At 36.1% G+C, this 16,168-nt stretch overlaps 1 long non-coding RNA gene across 1 annotated transcript; it reads right to left on the reverse strand.

Moving 5' to 3' along the window:
* Nucleotides 1-12,806: 12,806 nt before the first annotated feature.
* On the reverse strand, nt 12,807-15,811 carry LOC131251565 (uncharacterized). Its single transcript, XR_009173972.1, has 2 exons — nt 15,583-15,811; nt 12,807-13,191 (listed from the first exon to the last, which is right to left on the reverse strand). It is a non-coding gene; the product is annotated as an uncharacterized LOC131251565 (long non-coding RNA).
* Between the last annotated feature and the right edge of the window lie 357 nt (nt 15,812-16,168).

Raw genomic sequence — 16,168 nt, forward strand, 5'->3', positions numbered from 1 at the left:
ATTATTGGAACAAAATGGATTTTCAAAAATAAGTCTGATGAGCTTAGTAATATTATTAGAAACAAGGCTAGGCTGGTTGTACAAGGGTACACTCAAATAGAAGGCAATCATTATGATGAGACCTTTGCCCCAGTAGCTCATCTTGAATCAATCAAACTATTTACATCCATTGCGTGCTTTAGAAAATTCAAAATATGCCTAATGGATGTAAAGAGTGCAATCTTAAACAACGATTTACATGAAGAAGTGTATGTTGAACAACCATCGGGCTTTGAAGACCCTAAGCATGCTAATCATGTCTACCACCTGAAAAAGGCACTCTATGGTTTGAAACAAGCTCCCAGGGCATGGTACGAAAAGTTGACTAAGTTTCTACTAAGTCATAACTTTATAATGGGAAGTGTTGATAAGACACTGTTTGTAAAGAAACATAATGATCACATACTAATAGTGCAAATCTATATTGATGACATTATTTATGGATCTACCTGTGCTAACATGACTGTCGAGTTTACGGATCTTATGAAGTCTAAGTTTGAAATGAGCATGATTGGAGAACTAAACTATTTCCTAGGGTTGCAAGTCAAATATCTCCCTAATGGTTTCTTTATCTCTCAAACCAAATATGCTTTAAACGTAGTTAAAAAGTTCAGATTTGAGAGTAAGAAAAATTTTGATACTCCAATGAGTACTACTCTAAAACTCTCTAAGGATTCAACAAGTAAAAGTGTGGATCCTAAGTTGTATCGCAGTATGATAAGTAGTTTACTTTATTTAGCTGCGAGCCGACCTGATATTGCTTTTAACGTAGAATTTTGTGCTAGATATCAGTCGGACCCTACAGAGTCACATTTGATAGCTAAGCGCATTTTGCGATATGTCGCTAGTTCATCTAATCTTGGTGTCACGCCCCAGACTTGAAAATTGGGCTTACAAAATTTTCGATCACCGAATTCAGTGCCAATAGCCTCCGCAGTACCCCATTCTCGGCTCCCAGCGCACATATGCCAGATTTCGATCCTGGGATCCTACAAGGAGGATTTTTCAATGTACATCTATCTCGTAAGAAGCATAACCACAAGTTTACCCAAATCACAAAGGTAAGATCATCATCATCACATATCCACTAATATAAACATTTGAATACAATACTGAAAGGGAAATACATATGTTAAAATCAAAGCTCCATAAGTCAACTGCACGCTCTAAGCTCCATGCTATTACAACCTAACATTACCTGCACACATGTAAGATGTATAAGCCTATAGAAAGCTTAGAAGGTGGTGTAAGTGTGTGCACAAGGTAAGTGTCAAGTATTCAATACAATGCAATAAATCATACAATATCGGAATAAACGGAAATACTGACAAGATCATGAATCATATGATATAAGAGTAAGTGAAAATATACTGACAAGTCCTTGAGTCAATCAACATCAGAATACGTAATACAGATCAGCTATGCAAATGAAGAGTCATAAAAAGCCAAATATCAGATGCCAAGGATGCAATGAAATATACAATTCCTAATGAGTTCATGAATACCGTTAGCCATACCTAAACCATATAAATGTAAAAACACAATAATCCAAAATGTCATATGCCACGGATGTAATGCAATATGTAGTGCGAATGGAATGACTACGCTGGAGTGTGAAGTCGGGATGATAGTATGTAGTATCACAGGCTACGAGGTCTATCATAAGGGACTTCTATCCAAACTGGTCCCATACCTAAATTTAGATAGTCAGACTCAATGTGGTAAACTCCTGATCTCAGGTTAGTCACACGCCCCAATCGAAATCCTGGCCATTGCGAAGGTACACGTAACAAATAGTTGTGCACTACCAGCCCGAGTGGATAGTGAATGAATGAATGAATAAGTATGTAACTCCTACTCAATAAGTCCACATATTAGTACTGTTCATCTTTGGGATCACACCAGGGTCTAGTACACTCTACACTAGCTTGCCGCCCCATCAAGCGCACAACTGGGTAAGTGGAAGAGACCTCACTATCCACTTGACCAGTAGTCAGCCAATATCTACCCAGCACGTCGATAGCGGACCTATTCATGAGATGGTTAAACTCAACCTAGCTATGCTTACTCCCTCAGGTGGGTAAGGCCACACCCCATCCCACGACACAGTGGGAGACGCGGCCTACTGGTATACGACCCTCATATGCTTATATATATCCACTTAGTCTCGATGTTGGGCATCTTCTGGTACCAAGAGGGTTTAGGAATTTTCACCCAGGGCTATCTATGGCAGCCCGATGCTAGAACAGATTTCTAGTGTCCCATCTGACCATCCACGATATGCCTATAGAGGCTACATCCCTGATGCCATTAGGGTGTATAGTAATCACAATATACAATGCAAAATGCATGAGTCATACAATCCAGTCATACATCAATCCTGTGCATACCGTGCTTTCATGTGAGACAATCTCCGCCTATCAGGGAGTCTTATAAACCACCAACACCATGGCATATGCAATGGTCAATCATATCTTATAACAAACATATAAATAATGTGTATGGGCATGTATCATGATGCTATGATATCACATACTCATAATCGGTATCAATAACTAGCATCGACAATCGACCTTGACAATGTGGACATTTAACCAACATTGCCCCCAAGGAATGGCCCACATAGAGCCTAACATATAGTGGACCCATGGCCTCACACAAGCGCCAAATATACAACACCATGGGCCTCACTCAAGAGCTTAATACACATCATGATGGGCCTCTCACATGGGCCTAATATATATGTAAGTGCTATGGTCTCATGCTCCTTTGATTGTCAAATTTTATAGTGCTAAAACCACAATCTATATCTTATGCAGTACATTGATATATATGTTCAAGGCAATGCATCACATATACAAGGATAATTCTTCAAGACAAGAACAAGATCTACTTCAAAGAAATGAAAGATCAAGTACATTGTTCACTCCTTTAAGCTTCAAAGCTCAATGTCTTATAGCGACATCGAAAGACAAATGAACTGTTTATACTCAAGACTCAAGATGAAGTACAACTCAAGTATGACAAAATCAAGCTTTAAAAGATCACAAGTTTAAGCTTCATTATGTGTCACGATATCAAGCTTCATGAACTTCAAAGATCGTCTATATCCGAAGAAAAGAAGGTTCAATATTCATACGTCATGTTCAAGATATGAAAGACCTTTGTCATTTCGGATACATAACTCAAATTGAATCATTTTATAAGTGTTTGATCTATTCTTAGACTAGCCTTAGACACTGTTCGACTAGTCCTAGCACTAGCTCGACCAGTCCAAGAAATTCTAAGACCAGTCCTAAGTTTGTTGTAAATTTTCAGAATTTTTTGTTGAGCCACGACTAGTCCTGGAGACTGCTCGACCGGTCGTGTGAATAGTGCACGACTCACCTCGACCAGTCCTACAGCTATGACTCGAACTCCAGTGACTATTTCAATACTGGACGACCAGTCGTGGGCAAGTCACGACCAGTCGTCGAGGCCTCACAACCGGTCGTGAAGTGCCTACAACCAGTCGTGAAACGGTTTTATCTGATTGTGCTCATAATTTTAAAAATATGTTGGTCCTACGACCAGTCGTGGTGTCCACAGGACCAGTCGTGAACGTGACTTCTGCACTTATAAATAGAGTACAATTTTTAGAGTTTGATATTCAATTCAAGTAAAATCAAGGCATTACTCTGAGAGATAAGTTTGTAAACTTATTAAGCTATATTGTGCTCATTTAATATTCTCTTTTATTAGCTTTTTATATTTGATTTTGTATTCTGCATTCCAATTTGATTTGAAAGAGGGATTGAAGAGTTCCCACTTCTTGGAATCAAAATCAAATAGAGCTAGCCCAACTTGATTTAATTTAAAATCAATTTAGAATCTAGAACCATTTCAATTGTGAGTGTGGACATTGAAATTCTATTCGAACTTCTACTCCAATTTGGTTCTTCCAGGCTACAGCAAAAGGAGAATATCCAGGTATTTTAAATTTGTGTAAATCTTCTATTTTTGGTTTCTTTTGAGATAGAGCCAGAAAAATCTCATTGTTTTGATTATCTGAGGTTATCCAAAAAACTCGGAGTGTGGGGTTTTTAAATTATGTAAGCCCATTTGAATGACACAATTGTGAGTGTTTTAGGTGAACCGGGAAAAACCTATTTTCATAGTGAACGATATTATCCACTGTGTGAGGATATTAGGAGTGGAGTAGCTGTGTGGCTGTTGTTTAACAGTTGGTGTACACATAGGCGAACCACTATAATTCTTTGTGTTTGGATGTGCAGTTTATTTTTTATATCTTTTATCATTCAAGTTTATGGGATGTATATGTGGATGTAAATGTTGTAATCGTTTACATTTCAAGCATTGTGGTGAATGTTGTAATAACTTATATTTCCTTTCAAGCTATTTCTTTTTTATTCCTCTTCAGTTTGAGTTTTTGATACACAAATTATTCTAGTAAGGTTGTCCTGCCGCAAGCCCTTGGTTTTTATGGTGTAAGGTTGTCCTTAGAACAACATTAGTATCAACCTCTCAATACTAGAATTTTGAGGTTGCTTTACATTTCCGTATTGTGATTGTTTAAACTGCTATCTTTCTTTTAATTGATTAAATTCAACTGTTATCATTTTAATTTGGCACAGTCATATTCAACCCCCCCCCCCCCCCCCCTCTATGACATATAGCTCGGCCTTTTCAAGTTGCATCAGAGCTTAATAGCTCGTTTTAATTGTTATTTCTTTTTGGATTAATTTCTTGAGTTAATCGATCTAAGATATTTATAAGATGTCAAATTTTGATAGCCTTTCAGTCACTAGGCCTCCACATTTGATGACTCCAATTATGCTTATTGGAAAGACATGATGAGAATTTTCTTAAAATCCATGGATGAGAGTGTGTGGTAAGCCACAGTGACTGAATGGACCCCTCCTACCACAGAAGTGATTGGTATCGATGGATCAAAATCTATGAGAGTAACACCTTATTTCTCATGGACCACTCTTCAGAAAAATGAGATAGTACCAATGCAAAAGCACTAAATGCAATCACTTGCACACTATCATAGGATGAATTCAAAAGAATTATATCTTGTGATACTGCAAAGCAAGCTTGGGATATTTTAGAAATGACACACGAGGGTACATCAATTGTCAAGAAATCTAAAGTCCAAATCCTCACAACCAAATTTGAGGAAATACATATGGAAGAAAATTAAATGTTTATGGACTTCTATACAATATTAAATGACATTGTGAACTCTATGTGGGGTCTTAGCGATAAAATCCCAGAAAGTAAAGTGTGTGCAAAGATACTACGCTCACTACCTGAACGGTTTTACTCAAAGGTGACCGCGATCCAGGAACTTCGTGATATGGATAATATGAGGGTAGAAGAATTAGTTGGCTCTTTACAGACTTATGAGTTTACTTTTAAAGCTTCTAAAGGTAAATTTGTCACCCTTAAATCTTCTAAAAATGTTTCTCAAGAAAATATCAGTAATTCTGATTTAGAAAATTCTGAAGATTATATGGCCCTTTTAGCTAAAAAGTTTTACAAAATTTTCAAAAGTTAAAAGAGGGTTGATTTTCAAAAATCTAATGATAAGAAAAGACCCAAATCTAAAACCTAGGAATCTTTAAAAGATAGTCAATATTACAACTGCCAAGAATATGGGCATTTAGTAAACAAGTGTCCTAATAAGGGCAAACCTAAAAAGAAAGGTATGTTGGCTACATGGGATAAATCTTCTGGCACTAAAGCCTCTTTTGAATTAGAAGATTCTAAAACTGAGTCGGGTAATGAAGTCAAAGCCCTTATGACTCTAGCCAAGTTCATTATTTTAGATCATGATAATTCAACTAGTGAAGAAAATCTGAATAGTGATTATGAAAATAAAGAAGATCTTCAAGACACTTACAATGCCTTATACAAGGAAAGTTGTAAAATTGCTATTAAACTAAAACTTCAAAAAGAAAAGTTTTTAAAACTTAAAGAAAATTTTAATTCTCTTGTTTTAGAAAAATCCCACATTTCAGATTATTTTGAAAAATTGAAATGCTATTTAGATTTCAAAACCTCCCTTATTGAAAATCTTAAATATGAAAATGAAAAACTTAAACTTGAAGTCTCTTCACTTTTGAGTTTAAAAGATATATGGAGATATGCCTAAGGTGATCCAAAGTTAGAAAATCTTTTGTCTGGATTAAGAAAATGTGGCGACTAATCCGGTTTGGGCTATGATAAATAATGTTCCTCCTAAACAGAAGTATACTCCTCCTAAGTTTGTGAAAGGAGAATCTTCAAACTCAAAAGGGAATAATTCAAATCAAAATGTTTCTAAAAATGCTAAAACTTTTCAATCTTTAAAACCCAAATGCAGCCATATCAACTATAAAAATCAAAACTGAAACCCTTTAGCTGAGAAAATAATTAATTTACTTAAGGAGCTTTTAAAATCTAACTTAGTAGGTCATTCTTACAACAACTACAAATACAAGAAGACCAACTATACTCCTAAATCCAAAACAGTTATGAAATAGGTTCCTAAGGTTACTTGCTTGGTTGCCCACATTGCTTTCAAAGCATCAAGCCATTCAAAGTGGTACCTAGACAGTGGATGCTCCAGGCACATGACTGGTGACAAAGGTCTATTCACTACTCTTAAAGATATGACTGATGGATCAGTCACATTTGGTGATGATAGCAACTGCAGGATTATTGGCCAAGGTATGGTTCAGAATTTTAATCTTCCTTTATTTGAGAATGTCTTATATGTAGAAAGGTTAAAACACAACTTGTGAAGCATTTCTCAAATACGCGATAAAAATCATAGCATAAAATTTTCTAACCTAGGATATGAAATTTTAAATAAAAATGGTGCAATAATATTAACTAGGCGTAGGACTTCTGAAAACTGCTACATTGTAAGTGATTCTAGCTCATCTAATCAATCATGTTACATGGTTCATACCGATGAAACTGTGTTATGGCATAAATGCCTTGGACATGTACACTACTGCAATTTGTATAGATTGAGCAAAAGAGAACTGATAAGAGGTCTACCTAAATTATAGAAAGTAGACAAAATATGTGGCGAATGCTAGATTGGCAAGTAAACTAGGAGTACTCACAAAAAGGTGGACTCCAATGCCACATTAAAACCACTCAAACTCATCCACATGGATCTTATAGGACCAACCAGGATGGAGAGTCGAGGTGGGAAAAAATACATACTATAATCGTGGATAATTCTACCAGATTTACTTGGGTAGTCTTCTTAAGGGATAAATCAGAAACCCTTCATGAAGTAAAAAGGATTCTCAGACGGATTCAAATAGAAAAAGGTTCTCAAGTCAATGAGATCCACAGTAATCATGGATCAGAATTTGAGAATAGCAGTTTTGAGAAATTCTGTTGTGATCAGAGAATATTACATGAATTTCCTGCATCTAAAACACCACAACAAAATGGAATTGTTGAAAGAAAAAACAGAGTGCTTCAAGAAATGGGAAAAGTAATGATGAATAGTATGAAGCTCCCTAAAAATCTATGGGCTGAAGCTGTAAATACTTCCTGCTATATAATCAACTGGGTTTATATAAGTAAGTCAAACAATAAAACGGCTTATGAAATGTGGTTTGATAAGAAGCCTACTGTCAAATACTTTCGAGTTTTTAGCAGCAAGTGCTATATTTTACGTGACCGTGAAAATCTAGGTAAGTTTGACACCAAAAGTGATGAAGGGATCTTTTATATGCTTTAAATAATTGAGCGTATCGACTACTGAATAAGAAGACCGGTGTAATTTAAGAATCCATCAATGTGGTCATTGACGATCATGAATACACCTGCCTCAAGTTCAGATAATGACGAAGTTCTTCTAATTGACAAACCAGATACTTCATCAAGTCAAAATAACTCTGAACTGAAGACTGTCAAAGATCATTCGACCACTCAGATTCTTAGAAACCCGCGCACTGGTGTGCGCACTCGTAAATAACTAAAAGATATATGTAATTACGTGTGCTTTACATCTCAGATCGAACTGACAAATGTAAAAGAAGCTCTTACTGACAAAAACTAGATAGTTGCGATGCAAGATGAGCTTAATCAATTTATTAAAAATGATGTATGGTATCTTGTTCGTAGACCTAAGTGGATTTTCAAAAATAAGTCTGATGAACTTGGTAATATAATTCGGAATAAGGCTAGACTAGTTGTACAAGGGTACACTCAAATTGAAGGCATCGATTATGATGAAACCTTTGCCCCAGTAGCTTATCTTGAATCAATCAGACTATTTATATCCATTGTGTGCTTTAGAAAGATCAAAATATATCAAATGGATGTAAAGAGTACTTTCTCAAATGACATTCTGCATGAAGAAGTGTATGTTGAACAACCAACGGGTTTTGAAGACCCTAAGAATACTGATCATGTCTATTGCCTAAAAAAGGCTCTCTATGGTTTGAAACAAGCTCCCAGGGCATGGTATGAAAAATTGACTAAGTTTCTACTAAGTCATAATTTTCTAATGGGAAGTGTTGATAAGACTCTTTTTGTTAAGAAACATAACAATCATATCTTAATGGTGCAGATCTATGTTGATGATATTATTTATGGATCTACCTGTACTAACATGACTGTTGAGTTTGCAGATCTTATGAAATATAGATTCGAAATGAGCATGGTTGGGGAATTGAATTATTTCCTAGGGTTGCAAGTAAAACAACAACCTGATGGTATCTTTATTTCTCAAACCAAATATGCTATGAACTTAATTAAAAAGTTTGAATTTTAGGATGGGAAAAATTTTGATACTCCTATGAGTACAACATTAAGACTCTCAAAAGACTCTACAGGTAAAAGTGTGGATCCTAAATTATATCATAGTATGATTGGCAGTTTACTTTATTTAATTGCAAGTAGGTTTGATATTGTTTTTAGCGTTGGAATTTGTGTTAGATATTAATCTAACCCTAAAGAGTCTCATTTACTTGCTGTTAAGTGGATTATGCGATATGTCACAAGTTCAGCTAATCTAGGTCTTTGGTATCCACATGATACTAGTGTTCAATTGGCTGGTTATACAGATACTGATTGGGCTGATAATATCGATGATAGAAAATCAACCAGTGGTTGTTGTTTCTATATTGGAAACTATTTAGTATCTTGGTTTAACAAGAAACAAAGTTTCATATCACTCTCAATTGCTGAGGCTGAATACATCACAGCTGGAAATGCATGTACTCAGCTTGTATGGATGAATGAAATGTTAAGCGATTACGGAATTACACAAGATTCAATGGTTTTATATTATGATAATTCCAGTGCAATTAATATATCTAAAAATCCAATCCAGCATTCATGAACCAATCACATTGACATTAGATATCACTACATTCGTAAATTAGTGGAAGAAAAGATAATTTCATTGGAATACATTCACTGAGACACAACTTGCTGACATTTTCACTAAATCGCTCGACAAAAGCAGGTTTAATAAATTGAAATTTGATCTTAGAATGTTCAATTTAAATTGATTATTCATGCATTTCTGTATTATAGTTTATATATTTGTTAATTAATTTATTTAAATTTCAAATTTATGAGAAAAATACATGTTTTTGTCTGTACACGACCAGTCGAGGATGTACTCGACCAGTCGTGGCACGACCGGTCGAGGACGACCAGTCGTGTAGCGTGCTAGTGCTTTTAATTTTGGGAAAAACCCCTTTTTCCCTCATTTGATCTTCTTCTCCAACGAGCCTACGCCCAACTGGTCGTACCCACCTTCCTAGATCTTTAAGGTTAGTGCAGTATTTGTATTTTTCTTATAAATTCAAGTCCATATCACTTCATTTTCACTCTTAGAGTGATTTATTTTGTGATTCATTGAGGTTTTTGGAGTTTTTTGTAAAATCTGATCTTGCAAAACCCCACTCTGCATCCTTTGTAATCTCTTGATTTTTGTATTCCTAGTTGCAAATGGATGCTAGAGGTAAGAAGAAAAGTTCTTGTGGTCCGTCAACATCTAGATCGACACCTATCACATGGCACCACCTTCGGTCACCCAAAGATCATCCCTCCTATGTGCAGGATTTGTGGTTGTACAATGTGATAGTTGAACGACCTATAGATGTTACACATCTTGCTCCTTTTGATCTCTTTCCACTTCTCCAATCTGTAGGATGGGATAACATTCTACATTGGGGTGGGCCGGCATACCGGTCTATTGTGTAGGCTATGTTCGCATGCATTTCTGATTTCTCTATAGAAAATTTAACTTTTAAAATTGCTACTAGAGAAGGCCCATTTGAAGTTGATCGTCATCTGATATCTGGCCTAATGGACTTACCTGTCAATGATGAGGGTATTCCTATTAGTTCTCTAGTTGAGAAACCATCTGAATCAGAAAAATGTATGCTTACTAGGGCATTATGCAATATAGATGCGCAATGGAGTCAGAATGGGAATGCGCTTGCTTCAAGGTACTTGTTACCTAGATACAGAGTCCTTCACAGGATTTTTATTTCAAATGTCTATCCTCGGTCTGGTAACAAAACCGAACTCACTTCTTTCATGGTTCAGATTTTGCATTCCATCATATCTGGTGTTAATGTCTGTCTTCCTTCATTAATTTGTCATTCCATTATCCAATTTCGTCTCCATCCTGGCCACAACGATATTCCTTTTGCATACCTTATGACTGTGTTGGCCACCAATATGTTAGTGGCTATGCCTGTTGGAGAGGCACCCATTCAACACCTCATCTTCAACAACAAAAATATAAACAAGATGAATTTGAGATTGGCTGATGGCCAAGTGAATGTGGGTGGTGGTGGAGCTGAAGCAGTGAATGAAGAAGAAGGCGGTTTACCTGATGATGTGAACATGGATGATATATTTGATGAGCTCGAATCAGATTCTACGGCTGACCCTTATTATCTGCCTTCTGATTTTGGTGAGATGTTGCATTCTCTTGAGGAACAACTGGCTTAGATTGTGTAACCCAAGATTCTCAATTTACCTATATGCACAAATATATGAGGCGCATTAACAAGGGTTTACACCAAATTGATCCATATATTCCTGCTCCCTCTTCTAGATCTGATTAATTGTTTTCTCATATGGCTCGTAATAACTCTTATGATACTTTGCTTTCTTTCAGTTTATGGGACTGACTTTGGATGAACTAGTTTCTTGTTGGTTTCTTATATATGCACAATATTTGCTTATAACTTTACTAGCTTGCTCCCTTATTCCTCTTTTGTTTATTTTTCCTCTTCCATATCTTGATTCCTTCCTTTGTCATATTGTGACAAAAAGGGGGAGAAGTTTGGCATGCCTAATATATGGAGAATGTGGTGATTTATGGTATATATGTTTGGCATGTGGAATATGTGGATTATATATGGATTGTGGATATGTAGTTTTTTTTATTTGTGAAATGGGGAGGAGTTAAATAAGGAGGAGTAGTGTTGATGCAAGTTGATGATAACTGGTGCATGATTCTTTGTGTATATTGGTTATGTTTATTGTGTAGTGTGTTTTGTCACAAATTTGACAAAGGGGGAGATTGTAAGTGTTATGGTCTCATGCTCCTTTAATTGTCAAATTTTGTAGTGCCAAAACCACAATCTGTGTCTTGTGTAGCACATTGATATATATGTTCAAGGCAATGCATCACATGTACAAGGACAATGCTTCAAGACAAGAACAAGATCTACTTCAAAGAAATGCAAGATCAATTACATTGTTCACTCCTTTAAGCTTCAAAGCTCAATGTATTAAAACGACATCGACAGACAAGTGAACTGTTCATACTCAAGACTCAAGATGAAGTACAACTCAAGTAGTATAAAATCAAGCTTTAAAAGATCACAAGTTCAAGCTTCATTATGTGTCATGATATCAAGCTTCATGAACTTCAAAGATCGCCTATCATCTGAAGAAAAGAAGGTTCAATGTTCATACGTCATGTTCAAGGTAATAAAGACCTTAGATTGACCTTAGGGTTGGTCATTTCGGATACATAACTCAAATTGAATCATTTTATAAGTGTTTGGTCTATTCTTAGACTAGTCCTAGACACTGTTTGACTAGTCCTAGCACTAGCTCGACTAGTCTAAGAAATTCCAAGACCAGTCCTACGTTTGTTGTAAATTTTCAAAATTTTTTGTTGAGCCACGACCAGTCCTGGAGTCTGCTCGACCGGTCGTGTGAATAGTGCACGACTCGTCCTCGACTAGTCCTGTTGCTATGACGCAAACTCCAGCAACTATTTCAGCACCGCTACTATAAGAAAAATGGGTAAAGGCTACGGCCAAAAACCGTAGCAAAAACCCTTTTGCTACGGATACGATCAGTAGCACGTCCGTCGCTATTGGTGGGGTAGCTAAAGGTATATCTACGGATTATATCCGTAGCAATAGATACCAATAGCAACGGATATAATTCGTAGCAATAGATACCAATAGCTATGGATTATATCCGTAACAATACCTTTAGCTACCCCACCAATAGCGACGGACATACTACGGATAATATCCGTAGCAAAAGGGATTTTATCCATAGCAATAGATACTAATAGCACCAATAATATCCATAGCAATAGATACCAATAGTCACGGACAAAAGCCGTAGCTATAGGTATAAATTATATTGTAACTATTTTTAAAAAAATTGTAATAATACGACCTGTTTCCATTGCAAGAACCTGCCGTGATTGATAACTCATTTAAGCTTAATGTTGATAGAAATAGTACATAAAATGCAATCAGAAAAAAAAATGATGCATTTATTACAAATAGCAATCAAATCGTACAATGCATCTTACATTCACATTTCTAAATAAACAATACTTCACTTTGCTCAACCTATCATAAGAATTACAACTAAGGTATGCCCTCATGTGCGAGAAACAAATACACTCCAACACAGTAAACACCCTCCATATGCATTTAATAATGCTCACATTTTTATAGAATTTTCTTCCTTCAGACGGTCAATTTCAGCAAATGCAAAAGATAGAGCTTCTTCTTTCCTTGAAACTGCAGATGTAACTTCTGTGGACTACGACACAAGATCACTTTTAAGTTCTGAAACCCTTCCCTTGAGAAAATGAATTTCGTCCTCCACTGACTTCTTTAGCTTGTCAGCCTGTATAAAACAATATTTGTAGACACAATCAAACAAGCATGCCTTTGTACACATCTCAAAAGGAAGAAAGACAAAAAAAAAAAAAAAAAAAAACAAAAACACTTATATATGAAGATATCAAAAATGTACCTACAAATCTTCTAAACTATGGCAAAATCCAACATGAGTAATGTGTTCAAACTTAGGATGGACTTTTAAACTCAAATCCTAGGTTTAGGTTAAGGTTATAGGTTTAGGTTATAGGTTATAGCTTTAGGGAATTGAGAATAGGTTAAGGTTTAGGTTTATGAAATCGGGTTCGGGTTCGGGATCGGGTTTAGGTTTCGATTTTCAAGTTTAGGTTTAGGTTTAGGTTAGGGAGTTGAGATTAGGATTAGGTGTAGGTTTAGGTTTAAGTTAAGGAGTTGAGATTATGATTAGGTGTAGGTTTAGGTTTAGGGATTTGAGAATACATTTAGGTTTTAGGTTTAGGTTTAGGTTTATGTTTTAGGTTTAGGTTAAGGTTAGGCTATAGGTTATAAGTTTAGGTTATAGGTTATAGGTTTTGGTTTAGGTTTAGGTTAAGGTTTAGGTTTAGGTTATAGGTTATAGGTTATAGGTTAAAGCTTAAAGCTTTAGGGAATTGAGAATAGGTTAATTAAGGTTTAGGTTTAGGAAATCGGGTTTGAGTTTGAGATTGGGTTTAGTTTGGGTTTTCAAGTTTAGGTTTAGGTTAAGGAGTTGAGATTAGGATTAGGTGTAGGTTTAGGTTTAAGGATTTGAGAATACATTTAGGTTTTAGGTTTAGGTTAAGGTTATAGGTTTAGGTTAGGTTTATGTGTAGGTTATAGGTTACAACTTTAGGGAATTGAGAATAGGTTAAGGTTTAGATTTAGGAAAACAGGTTCAGGTTCGGGATCGGTTTTAGGTTTGGGTTTTCAAGTTTAGGTTTAGGTTTAGGTTAGGAAGTTGAGTTTAGGATTAGGTGTAGGTTTAGGTTTAGGGATTTGAGAATACATTTAGGTTTTAGGTTTAGGTTTAGATTTTAGGTTTTAGGTTTAGGTTTAGGTTTTAGGTTTAGGTTAAGGTTAGGTTATCGGTTATAAGTTTAGGTTATAGGTTATAGGTTATGGGTTAAGGTTTAGTTTATAGGTTTTGGTTTAGGTTAAGGTTATAGGTTTAGGTTTAGGTTAAGGTTTAGGTTTAAGTTATAAGTTTAGGTTAAGGTTTAGGTTTTGGTTATATGTTATAGGTTATAGGTTATAGCTTTAAGGAATTGAGAATAGGTTAAGGTTTAGGTTTAGGAAATCGGGTTCGGGTTCGGGATCGGGTTTAGGTTTAGCTTAGGGAGTTAAGATTAGGATTAGGTGTAGGTTTAGGTTTAGGGATTTGAGAATACATTTAGGTTTTAGGTTTAGGTTTAGGTTTTAGTTTATAGGTTTAGGTTATAGGTTTAGGTTTAGGTTTTAGGTTTAGGTTAAGGTTAGGTTATAGGTTATAAGTTTAGGTTATAGGTTATAGGTTAAGGTTTAGGTTATAGGTTTAGGTTTAGGTTAAGGTTATAGGTTTTGGTTTTGGTTTAGGTTTAGGTTTAGGTTTTAAGTTTAGGTTAGGTTTAGGTTTAGGTTATAGGTTATAGGTTATAGGTTATAGCTTTAGGGAATTGAGAATAGGTTATAGGTTTAGGAAATCGGGTTGGGGTTCAGGATCGGGTTTAGGTTATAGGTTATAGGTTTAGGTTACAGGTTTGGGTTTAGGTTTAGGTTAGGTTATAGGTTATAGGTTTAGGTTTAGGGTATAGGTTATAAGTTATAGGTTAAAGTTTAGGTTATAGGTTAAGGTTTAGGTTTAGGTTATAGGTTTAGGGTATGGTTTAGGTTAAGGGTGTAGTCCCAGCAATTACAGATATTAACACGGCTTATCTAAATGGCCAGGGCCCTCCAATATTGTCCATAGGAAATGGACTGCTTCATCATGGTCATAACAGCGGTTCTCACCTTTCAGGGACCCCCGCTCAACATCCGAATAGCTCCGACGCACATCCAGATATGCTTAATCAATTTCGAGATAATACATAAAGACGGGCTTGTCCAAATGGCCAGGCCACCTATATTACTGTCCATAGGAAATGGATAGCTTCATCATGGTCATAACAGTGGTTCCCACCTTTCAGGGACCCTCGCTCAACATCCGGATAGCTCCGACGCACATCCGGATCTGCTTCATCAATTTCAAAATAATATACAAACATGGGCATGTTTATTGCTGTCCATAGGAAATGGACAGCTTCATCATGGTCATAACAGCGGTTCCCACCTTCCAGGGACCCTCGCTCAACATCCAGATAGCTCCGACGCACATTCGGATCTACTTCATCAATGAATCATATAGTATGAAGGAAAGAAGACTCACTAATTTAGCTAGCAAGGAGAGAAAGTGTGAGTGCTTGGAATGTCGCCCTTTCTTTGAATAATGGATGCATATTCCACAATGCAATCTGAGAATGAGTAAGTTTTTTAGTTTCTCCGACAATGCAAATGGGCACAGATTTACAAATAAAGATTTTAAGCTAAACCAGAATAGAGATGACAGTGCTTGGCACTTCCTCCCAATCTTGGTCCTCAAGATAAGTGGGGCTCACATGGACTACATCAGAATTTAAGCTAAACCAAAAGATAGAATATGTCACGCCCCAAACCCGGAAATCGGATTCATATTGATCCAACTAATGTTAATTCCAGCATAAATGCATGCTTTGTGGTATTAGCCCTTACATAAACCGACACACACAGCCTCAGCTCTTGTAACATGAGAGATATCTAGATAGCAAAGATACACATTGGATAAGATCCTTTTTTTAAACTATGGTTTGTGAAGTCAGTGACATTTGGGACCATTTATGCAGATCTTGTTTCTCATAAAACAAGAGACATGCTGCTATTAAAGAACAAAAAATGAACCACATCTGATTGAAATGTGTTCTCCTATCCCCAATAAA

This window comes from Magnolia sinica, chromosome 1 (assembly GCF_029962835.1).
Source record: "Magnolia sinica isolate HGM2019 chromosome 1, MsV1, whole genome shotgun sequence".
Classification (NCBI taxonomy): domain Eukaryota; kingdom Viridiplantae; phylum Streptophyta; class Magnoliopsida; order Magnoliales; family Magnoliaceae; genus Magnolia; species Magnolia sinica.